Here is a 10,927-nt window from a genome sequence, read left to right on the forward strand (position 1 = left end):
GGAGTAACCCTGACTTCTCCGGCCTTCCTGGCTGTGTCACCTGTGCTCACGCACGCAGCAGAGTCTGCCTGTTGTTGTGTGCCTCCTGCACACCCACAACTCTCCCCTGAGCACTGGTCTGGCTTCCTAATAAGGTTACTCTCAGGCCACCTGATCAGCCCAACCTGGCCACTGGCAACACCTGGCCCCACGACTGGAGATCCCATCCCACTATAGTCTGGAAAACCTGGAAGGAACTGAACAGCCAGTTCCTCCTCTCCTAAGGTATTCACATTGTGGAACCTCTCAGCCCCTCTGGCTGAGAGTCCTGGGCGTCAAAGTTGCCATACTACACCGTGGCATTGCCATGCACTGCCACAGTGTATATATATATACATACACACACACACATATGAGAATATATTTATATATGAGGAAACAAAAAATCTGAGAATATATATATTTTTAAAAAAAAATTAATATTAGTGGTAGGAGGGAACCTCCTGGAGGATAGCTAAATAGCCCTGAAGTGCTTAGCTGACTTGAAGGTATGGAGCCGAATTATCTTCGTGATACTTTTAAGAAGTGTTTAGGAGGACTTCTAGAATTTGTGACAGGTTAATGCCACAAATGCTGGATGCAGTTACTGCGCAGTTAGAAAATTATGCAAAATGTCACACAACATGTGCAGTGAGTCACAAACATTAATAACAGAGATAAAACTGCAGTTAGTTAGCATGACATTGTGGTCTTTGCGACTAAAAATGTTGTCACAAACACGTTCATAAAATCCCTCCTATGACTGTTGGTACAATGTGATCAAATTGGAAGGGCTTTCCACAAACCCTTGTGACTACAAAGTTGAAAAATGGCTGCATGATAGGCACTCTTCAGGTCTGATCTCTGCTTTTCAAACATACAGGACACCCCAAAAAAGATGCATTGTATGCCGAAAACATGGAATATGGCAAGCCACATAATGGTATTGTCCTGACTGTCCTATAAAACCTGGCCTCTGCATTAACAAATGTTACTGTATTTATCATACCTCACTGCATTATTAGTCTTTCAATGTAAAGACATCCAGACACTGTCTTTTTTATTGACAACATATCTTGGTATCTCACAAAAAGTGGGGGGATATAAGGCCATGGAGGTATACGGCCAGCTTCATGACACCAGGGAGACCTAATAGAAATACAGCTTTTTCAACATCTCACTTCTGAATAATAACTCCTGGTGATTTTGGCTGGACAACTTGATGCCGTCTCTCTCTGTATGACCCTGAGGTCCCAGGTGTGACAAACCAGGGAGACCGTAGGGGTAGCGGTGGGGCCACCCGAACTCTCAACTTTCCAGGCCTCTCTCCCTCATTTCGCAAACCAACCCTGCATGATCCATCTTCAGTGGGTTCCCTGATGAAGCCAATGGCGAAACGCGTCGGGGCCTATTAAGATAAGCCACGCCTAGGACAATACTATTATATACAAAAATGTTTCTTTATTTGAAAAATATGTGAATAAGATCATGATATGTATCAATAATTGGATATTTAGAGCTATATACTATCTCAGTGAATATACAAACATTTCCTATGCAGGGATTTGTTTTGTTCTGTTTTGATTTATGAATGTATCATTTTTTATTAGCATTTAAAACAAAATACATTTTGATATTTTTAATATATCTCTCTTAGACGGTCATTTACACCCCTCCAGAAACCCTTACATCCCCCCGCACTTTTTGTGAAATCTATTGAATTTAGGGGGAGAGGTGTAAACTTCTGTTTTTAACAACTCACTCCTTATCCTCCCTAGACACCTTGGCTCCCATCACAACTCGCAGACTTAGACCACGCCTGCTACAACCGTGGCAAACCTAGACTCTCTTACCCACATTTTCAATCTTTCCCTCTCTAGTTTTGTTCTGTTTTGATTTATGAATGTATCATTTTTTATTAGCATTTAAAACAAAATACATTTTGATATTTTTAATATATCTCTCTTAGACGGTCATTTACACCCCTCCAGAAACCCTTACATCCCCCCGCACTTTTTGTGAAATCTATTGAATTTAGGGGGAGAGGTGTAAACTTCTGTTTTTAACAACTCACTCCTTATCCTCCCTAGACACCTTGGCTCCCATCACAACTCGCAGACACCCCAACCTGTCTGTCTATCTCCCACCTTGACTGCTTTTAGGCGTTCCCTAAAGACTCATCTCTTCAGGGAAGCCTATCCCACCTCAACCTAACCACTGAACCTTCACATTCTCACATAATTCATTCCCACAGCTTCCACAGCTACCTCATGCATCATTTCCCCCTCCTCTTTTAGATTGTAAGCCCTAACTAAATGAAAGCTGGGGCAGGGCCCTCCTTACCATCTTGTCTTGAATTGTATTGTAACTGTAATGTCTTCCTTATATTGTAAAGCGCTGCGCAAACTGTTGGCGCTATATAAATACTATGTAATAATAATAAACTAGGTGCCCACAGGGAGACAGCCCATGATTTAGTAACTTATCTTGGTAACTAACATACTACTTTTTTAACCTTTTTATTTTTCTGTTGTATAGAGCAATGTTTGTAAAAAAGATTCTTACATGCGGTATTCCCACACCCAGGAGCAGAAGCAGAATACATTCTGGGGTGCTGTTCTGCGTATGCCCATGCTGTGTGAGAAACACCTTGTTAAATGATGACTTTTCATTAAATGTCAACAATTTCCAAAATTCAAAAATGAAATCTTCAAAAAACTGCCTCTTAATCAATACCTTGGGGTTTCTGCTTTCCAAAAAGGTCATTTTGGTGATGTTTGTATTGTACTTGAACCCGAGGCCCTCCGAAAATGTGATAGGCAGTCAGGGAATCAGAAAACAAGTCTCACACGTGTGGTACCTGGATACTGGGGAGGAGAAGCAGAATGCGGGTAAAATTTCACAAATCTCCATGCTGTATGCGAGAAATTACTTGTTAAAATGACAACTTTGTGAAATACATTCAGCTTTCATTTAGTTTCCTAATTTTCTAAAGGATAAAATCTTCAAAAGACTCGCCATGCCTCTTAACAAATATCTTGGGGTATCTGCTTTCCAAAAAGGGGCCTTTTAGGTGGTGTTTGTACTGTTCTGGCCCTTTAGGGTCTCACGAAATATGGGTGGGGGAGTTAGATAGAATACTTGTCTCTCCATTACCTTTTGCCCACAGTGCCTAGGTGAAGTCATCTTTCTTCCGGCAAGGTCTCGGGAATGTAGTGTACTCCTTCGGAGCAGAGTACAAGGAGATGAGCATATCTCCTGTGTGCTGCTTCTCTTTTCACTGTCCATTCATGGGGTAGGGGTGGGGATAGGACATGTCAGTGAAAGTGAAACTGCAACAGAGAAGAATCAGGTCCCCTTCCCTGACAAGCAGAACTGTACTGTGCTGCATTGCTGTGTAAATCCCTGATAAGAGTTTTAACCAATCCATAGTCGGCAATGACGTATTTTAGAAATGACACTATTTTCATACTCCATGTCAGTTCCTTATTAATGGGTAAGCTGGGTTTTAATGGTAAACATATTCAGTACATAGATAATCCATTCATACACACTTCTTGTCTCCGAGCACGTGGCTTTAGAATGTAAATATATGCTATGAAATCAGATGGAACATGGACACACAGTATGCATTTTTAGAGGAAGCACAGGGGGTGGACTGTGCCTCAAGGAATGTGAGGTAAACAGAGCCTGTTGTGGGAATTTAGAGCCCTGAGGTCACAGGGAGAGGCCCAGCAATGGTCTGAGAGGCTAAACACGTGTCCCATATTATTACTGCTGTTCCAAGGCTCATGGAACTAAATAACATAAAATCATAACAGAGGTTTTCTCTCTGTAAAAATGTCTTCATATTTATTTCTGCAATTGTGAGAAAAAGATATGTGTTGTTACGTTATGATAAGTATTAATTTATATAGCACCATTATATCCTCTATGAAGTAAGTGAAATAAACAAGGGTGGGTAATACTATAAGTATACCCATACTATATGCAAATAAACAAAACAATTCCAGTGCCAAATTCATTAAGTTGTCAAACAAAAACATATACACATAACACAAAACAATGAGAGACAGAGCTCTATACACATAACACAAAACAATGAGAGACAGAGCTCTATACACATAACACAATACAATGAGAGACTGAGCTCTGTACACATAACACAATACAATGAGAGACTGAGCTCTGTGTTTTGTACATGTTAAAAACCGCATATAAGAGAGTCAGAGTTCGATTAGATCAGGCCACTTCCGGCAAGTGCTAGTGGATTGTTAGTGGTATTACGTCACAATTTTCTATTTATAGGATGCTTATATGTTATGTTATTGACAGGCATACCCATCAAATCAGCATCTCCTCTGACACAAGAAATCCCTATCCCGCCAACTGCAGCGGCCAATAAGGCAAGAGTGGGCAAACTCAGACTCTCCAGCTGTTGTGGAACAACAAGTTCTATGAGGCTTTGTAAGATTCTCACAGCCACAGGCATGATTCCCAGAGACAGATGCATGATGGGAATTGAAGTTTCACCGCAGGGGGGCCAGAGTTTTCTCACCGCTGCAATAAAGGGTGCTCCCATATGCAAAAGCCTCAGTGCACAGAAGCAAGCTGCTAATTATGCATTGTGTGGAATGAGAGAAGAATGGGTTAGGATAGCAATCAATATTAGGTAGGTTCAATTCACTATAATAAAGCTAAACAATGGGCACAAAAACTTTCATCTAAATATACCCTTTGTGGCTACTGAGAAATATAAATTCCCTATCTGGGACCAAATGCCTCTTCAAACCTAGTTATTAACTTGTAACTGTAGCAGTGACATAATCACTGTTTTGTAGATAGTCTATGCAGAGATCAGAGTTGTGGGAGGGACCCAGCAGGCCCCACCCACTACAGGCTGCCTACAATACTATTCATGCCTCTCACACAAAGAGAGAGGCATGAGGTATAGTGTGTAATAGAGGGGTATACGGCACTGTGTAATACAGAGGCATGATGCACTGTGTGTCACAGAGTCATAAAGCACTGTATACAACACAGATAGCTAGTTTGCTATTGCAAAGTGAAATAGCCAATAGGAATCTAGCTATGCAAATCTATGCTGTTTTTTTTATTACTATTATTCTGACGGCGTACGGCGGGCTTTGATCAGCTGCCTGAGACCTCAGCATCTCCAGCTCCAGTAATAAGGGGGGCAAGTACACATCGCCACTTCCTTACATTGTTTTACCTGACTAACTGATGACATTGATTCCACGTAAAGGACCAGTAAACCTAAATCAAAACCTGGCTTCACATAAAACAACAGCTAATAATAACATTCTCAAGCCTGTCTGTGAATGATGCAGTTCGTGTACAGAAAATTATATTGCTGACATTTATTTGTATATAGTTGCTGTCATGTGAGGCTGAAGGTGGCTTAAAGGTGACAACCTCTTTTTTTTGTATAAGGTAACTAGATAGGAAGTCAGCTATGTTGGAAAATGTTGCTGAAGGTAGCATCACAGAAAAATACAACCCCCCCCCACACTAATACACCTAGGGTTGCCACCTTTTCTTCAAGCGAAACCCGAACAATCCAGCAACGCATGGTCATTTTTGTGGGAGAATGAGTCATGGCGTGTTCATATGTAAAAAGCGTCACCCATTCATACGTAAATATCACAGTAGAGACTATTTTCAGTGCGGGGCCAGTAGCCCCTATCTTAATTTTGGTTGCCCCTGTCTGCCTGACATCTTGTGTCCGGGTTTCTGCTGCCATGAAACCCGAACACAGCATTCAAAACCCGAACTGTCCGGGTGAATCCTGGACAGGTGGCAACCCTAAATACACCCCCCCCCCTGCACAAATAAAATAATACACTCCCCCCACATGTCGTGCTTTGATTAAAGCACAACGACTTTTCTAAAGGAGTCCAATTAACCTGCGTTCACTTAAATCCTAAAGAAGGAAATTAAAAAAAGAATTTCAGCACATGACTGGCTGCTGGAAGCAAATTAAACACCTAGTCGCCTCTTCCAGGTTGATTTACTCAACGACTGTTCATCTGCAGCAGTGGTTCTCAACCTGTGGGTCGCTTTGTGATTTCTGCTGTGCTAGGTGAGAGTCCTCCTCAGCCCTCTCCTAGCGCAGCAGTGTCAGTTCTCCTGCCACGCCGCCAGATGTCGCTGCAGCAGCCGCGTCATCCCTAAATGTTACCGTTGGGGGTCACCGCAACTTGGCAAATGTTACCAAGGGCTCCCGGCCCTAGAAAGATTGAGCACCACTGTACTAGAGACTCCTATGATTCTTTAACTCAGTAACTGATCTGGAGACTCACGATTCTTTTGACTCAGTAACTCATATGATTCTTTTGACTCAGTAAGTCATACTATTCCTTTGACTCAGTAACTCATATGACTCTTTTGACTCAGTAACTCATATGATTCTTTAACTCCGTGTACTATTGAGTTCTTGGTTCTCAGTTCTGATTGGTTGCAGGGAGGGGCAGGCAGGAGCTGAGCTCTCACTTTAAGTTCATATTACAAGTATGACACTGAGCTGTTGCAAAGGAATCAGTTCAGCCAGATGAATCGACTCATCCAGTACACTGAAAAGAATCGAATCAAAAGAAGTATTTGTCCATGATGTGGACATTACTAGTTTAGAGACAAAGTTTCAAATTTGGAGGAGAGGGAAATGGGAAACAAGGCGAGAAAATCACACAGATGTACTGCTGATCAATCACAGCCCTCAGCATATGTACTGTATACTGTGTGAGATACAGTAAGTTGACAAAGGGGCAGTTCTTACTGATGTCAGGAATACTGGAACGTTGGGTACAGTACATGCATGAAACTTTGTAAGGTCTCTTCTCCTGAATTTCACATACTGTTTGTACCAGAAATCAAGAATCACTTCACTTCCTGTGTATGCAATCTCTTCTCCTATAGTGCTTAAAGGAGAATTATGGGGTGAGTAAAAAACACTAATTCCCATAATTTAAGCCAACCTGTGACTGCTATAGACTGAGTTTTGGGTCACCGGAGGACACAGTATATGTCCTCCCGTGACCCTGAGGAGAACTTTGGGCAAAAAAGGTTGCCCCACAGTTCTCCTTTAACCTTCTGTGTTTGCAGGGAAGACGTCTAATTAAGAAGATAAAGATCAGGTAGAAATAACCTGATAGTTTGCCTCCAGTTTTTCTTTGCTTATGAACTGCTTTGTCTCTTGAAGGAGTTGTGAGAAGACAGAAGTCTAAAAATGATCTAAAAAAGAAAATAAAAAAATGAAAAACTAGAGTATAAGAAACGCTAAAAATTAGAGGTGCACAAAATGAAAATGTTACAACCGAAACTAAACCGAAATGAAAAAAAATGTCAGGCCGAAACAAAACCAAAATTTTTTTTTTCTAACTTTTTCCAAAACATTTTATTTTTATTCATTTTTTTACAACGTTTACATTTTTTTACATTTTATTTATTTATACCTCACTCTCCTTCCTGACAGCTGTCACAGGAGGCTGAGCAAGCAGTGCAGGGAGGAGAGCTTGATCTGACAGCTGACTCATCCCCCGCACCGCCGGCCGGCCTCCTGTGACAGCGCTGGCTGTCTTCTCCCACACAGCCGCTCTCCTGGTGGTCGATATATCAGTGCATCCCTACTAAAAATGCTTTTCTTATCCTTGAATAGACAAAATGGGCTTCCTATTACAAATGATATACAGTATAAGTGTGACAATCCAGTGCAATACAATTTCTTCACAGAAGGGAACTAGACATGTAAGATTTGTTTTGTTCCGAATTGAACTTTAGACGAATATTAGCATATTCAGAAATTCAGATGCATCCGAATTTCCGAATTAAAAAAATAATGAATCCAAATGTATCCAGGGATGTAGATTCTTGTCAATCACGACAGCTGCCAATTTATTAAAAAAAAAAAAAAAATCCTGCTGCTCGCTGCCACGGCCGAACCCGACAAATTCTCAACGCTAATTACAGCTCTGCTCTCAAATGTAAACAAAGGGGTGGAGCAAGTCATGACATCACGGGACTTAATCCACCACCCCACCACTGGCAAATGTAACATTTATTATTTCTCTGGTCACTGGTTACATAGGGCCTAAAGCATTAAATATAGGCCACATTGTTATCTGCAATCTCGTGTAATTCAGTGATATTCAGCTTTGTTACTGGGGTTACTATTGTTGGTACAGTCATTTCTCTCTCATTCATTTAGTGCAGGGGTCTCAAACTCAATTTAGTCGGGGGCCACTGGACACATTTTTAGTCGCGTGGGGGCCGCTACTATATATGGTAGCAGTGTTAATGTCTGCATATGTTACAAGCGGCAACTGCCACCCATTCAAATTAACGATCGGGTGACAGCTGCTGCATGTAAACGCCTGCACACCGCATGTAATCATATGTGAAAGGATTACATGCAGTTAAGATTCTGTCACTATCAGTTGTTACACAATTGTTTATCCAGGGATAGTGATTGTTTTTGTAACTGCATGTAATCATATAACATACCATTACATGCGGTGTGCAGGCGTGTACATGCAGCGGCTGTCACCCGATCATTAATTTGAATAGGTGACAGTTGCTGCATGTAAACGTCAGATTAGGGGTTCCTGCTGCAGGAAAACGCAAGTTTGTGACACCCCTCACCTGCTTTCATCCGTGCTGGGAGGAGGCACATCGTCGTTCCCTGGTGATCTAGCGGTGACTATTAGTAAGGTCTGCACTAGACCTTACTAAAGATCCATCATTCGGCCAGAGCTCCGGCCGGAGCTGACAGGGGCAGCTCTGCGGTCTGCATCCGTCGGAGATGCAGACCGTGTAGCTGATCCCGCAAGTTGGGCACGCGGCCCGTGACCGTGTGCCTGACAAGTCAGCTGGCTGCGGGCCACTTAGTACCGGCTCGCGGGCCAGAGTTGGTCAGCGTGCCGGTACTTTGAGACCGCTGATCTAGTGCGTTCTCGCAAAGGCGATCAAAGAAAATTAACTCAGCATACTCATTTCACAGCTTTACTGAATAATACTGCTAACATTCTATTGCCTGTTGTACAGTCTGTTTACCCTCTGCACAGCTTACTGTCATTTGTTCTATTAAAATCGCTTCAACTGTTATTGGTGTGAGCAGTGTACTGTGGGCCCGGTTACATGGCGAGTCATCACTGGAAAAGGTAGAAGAACCCAACATTTCCAGCAGCTCCTGCAGAGTAGTGCTACACATACTATACTAGAACCTGCAAATCAACGAAATTCAGTAGATTCGGTGGTTCATCCGAATCCGAAATACCTAATTTATTATATGCCCGAATGTACTAAAACTATATTCGGGCATATATAAATTCGTTTGCAAAACGACCGGCGGCCATATTGGCTGCCGGCGCACCACCATCTTTGAGGATATCTTGGTATACACCAAGATGGCGGCGCCACCATCTTGATGTATACCAAGATACACTCAAAGATGTTGGCGCGCAATCGCAGAACACGCCGGAGGCCGACATGGCCACAGCTCGTTCTGCATTTTCAGTGTGACACCACACGTTGATGGAGCGCTGGCCATATCGGCCGCCGGCGCCTTCTGCGCCGCCATCTTTAAGTATATCTTGGTATACACCAAGATGGCTGCACCAGAACATACGAGCGCTGCCATCTTGGTGTATACCAAGATACACCCAAAGATGGTGGCACGCAAGCGCAGAACGCACCGGCGGCCGACATGGCCGACGCTCGTTCTGCATTTTCAGTGTGATGTCACACGTTGAACGAGTGGTGGCCATATCGGCCGCTAGCGCGTTCTGCGCCAGCGTGCCAACATCTTTAACTATATCTTGATATACACTAAGATGGCTGTGCCAGAACATACGAGCGCCTTCTTCTTGGTGTATACCGTGATACACCCAAAGATGGTGGCGAGCAAACGCAGAACGCGCCGCTCGTTCTGCATTCTCATTGTGCGGTTTCAGATTCGGAGTCTCGTTGCCTCCGAATCCAAAACAGCAGAAAAATTTGTTTTCTTTGATGAAACGAATGGAAATGTTTTTCGTTTTCATTTATTTAATTAGAAAACTATTTTTTTTGCAGTGCACATGTCTAGTAATCTTGTTAGCTGCAAATTGAAGCATTAAGTGTTGAGAGTATGTCTGTGAAGGTTCTCATTCATCCAGGTCATGGTATATCTGTAAAAAATAAGTCAAGGCAATGCTGTTTTAACACCTCTCTCTGGGCAGGTTATTAACACCTCCTAGCTCCAATTAAGCAAAGCAATCAACACATGGTTGCGACTAACAGATTATGTGGATTGGAACAACATTCACCATATTTATTCCCAGATAATGTTTGTACAAGTCATTCTGAATTGAGAAAGCTGGTTGGATGACCAGTGAAACGTCTTCAAGAAAAATACAGCAAGTCCAGTTGCCTTGACTTATTTTTTTATAGATAGGTGTTGAGAGGCCTTGCTTGGCTCCCTCTGGCTATGTCAAATTGTATGAAATCAAAGTGTACAAAGCCAAAGGATGCCAGAGAGAGAAAGGTCAAAAAGGAGTCTACCTGCTTAGCTCTGCTATAAGATGATCACACTATCATTCCAGGACAGCAATAAGGACACCCACTGACACCAAGGAGTGGAAGATATACCAATACAAAGAAGAGTTAACTGAGTGAAAAAAAGTACAAGTCTTCCTCAAAATTCAGGAGCATTGGCATGTCTGACAGAGAATTAGCTTTTCCACATTATCAATGCACTTACAATGTATGGTAGTATTTTAGACAATATTTAGTTTATAATCTTTTTCAGATTGGTGGCATAAACAACCTATCAAACATGATTAAACATTTGACAAATTCTGAGGTTGAGTTGAGTAGAAATGATCCAGAAATGGTATTTGTGCAGTACAGATTCAGA

The sequence above is a fragment of the Nanorana parkeri genome, unplaced genomic scaffold, assembly GCF_000935625.1.
Source record: "Nanorana parkeri isolate BGI_ZX_2015 unplaced genomic scaffold, ASM93562v1 scaffold99, whole genome shotgun sequence".
NCBI classification, from domain to species: Eukaryota; Metazoa; Chordata; class Amphibia; order Anura; family Dicroglossidae; genus Nanorana; species Nanorana parkeri.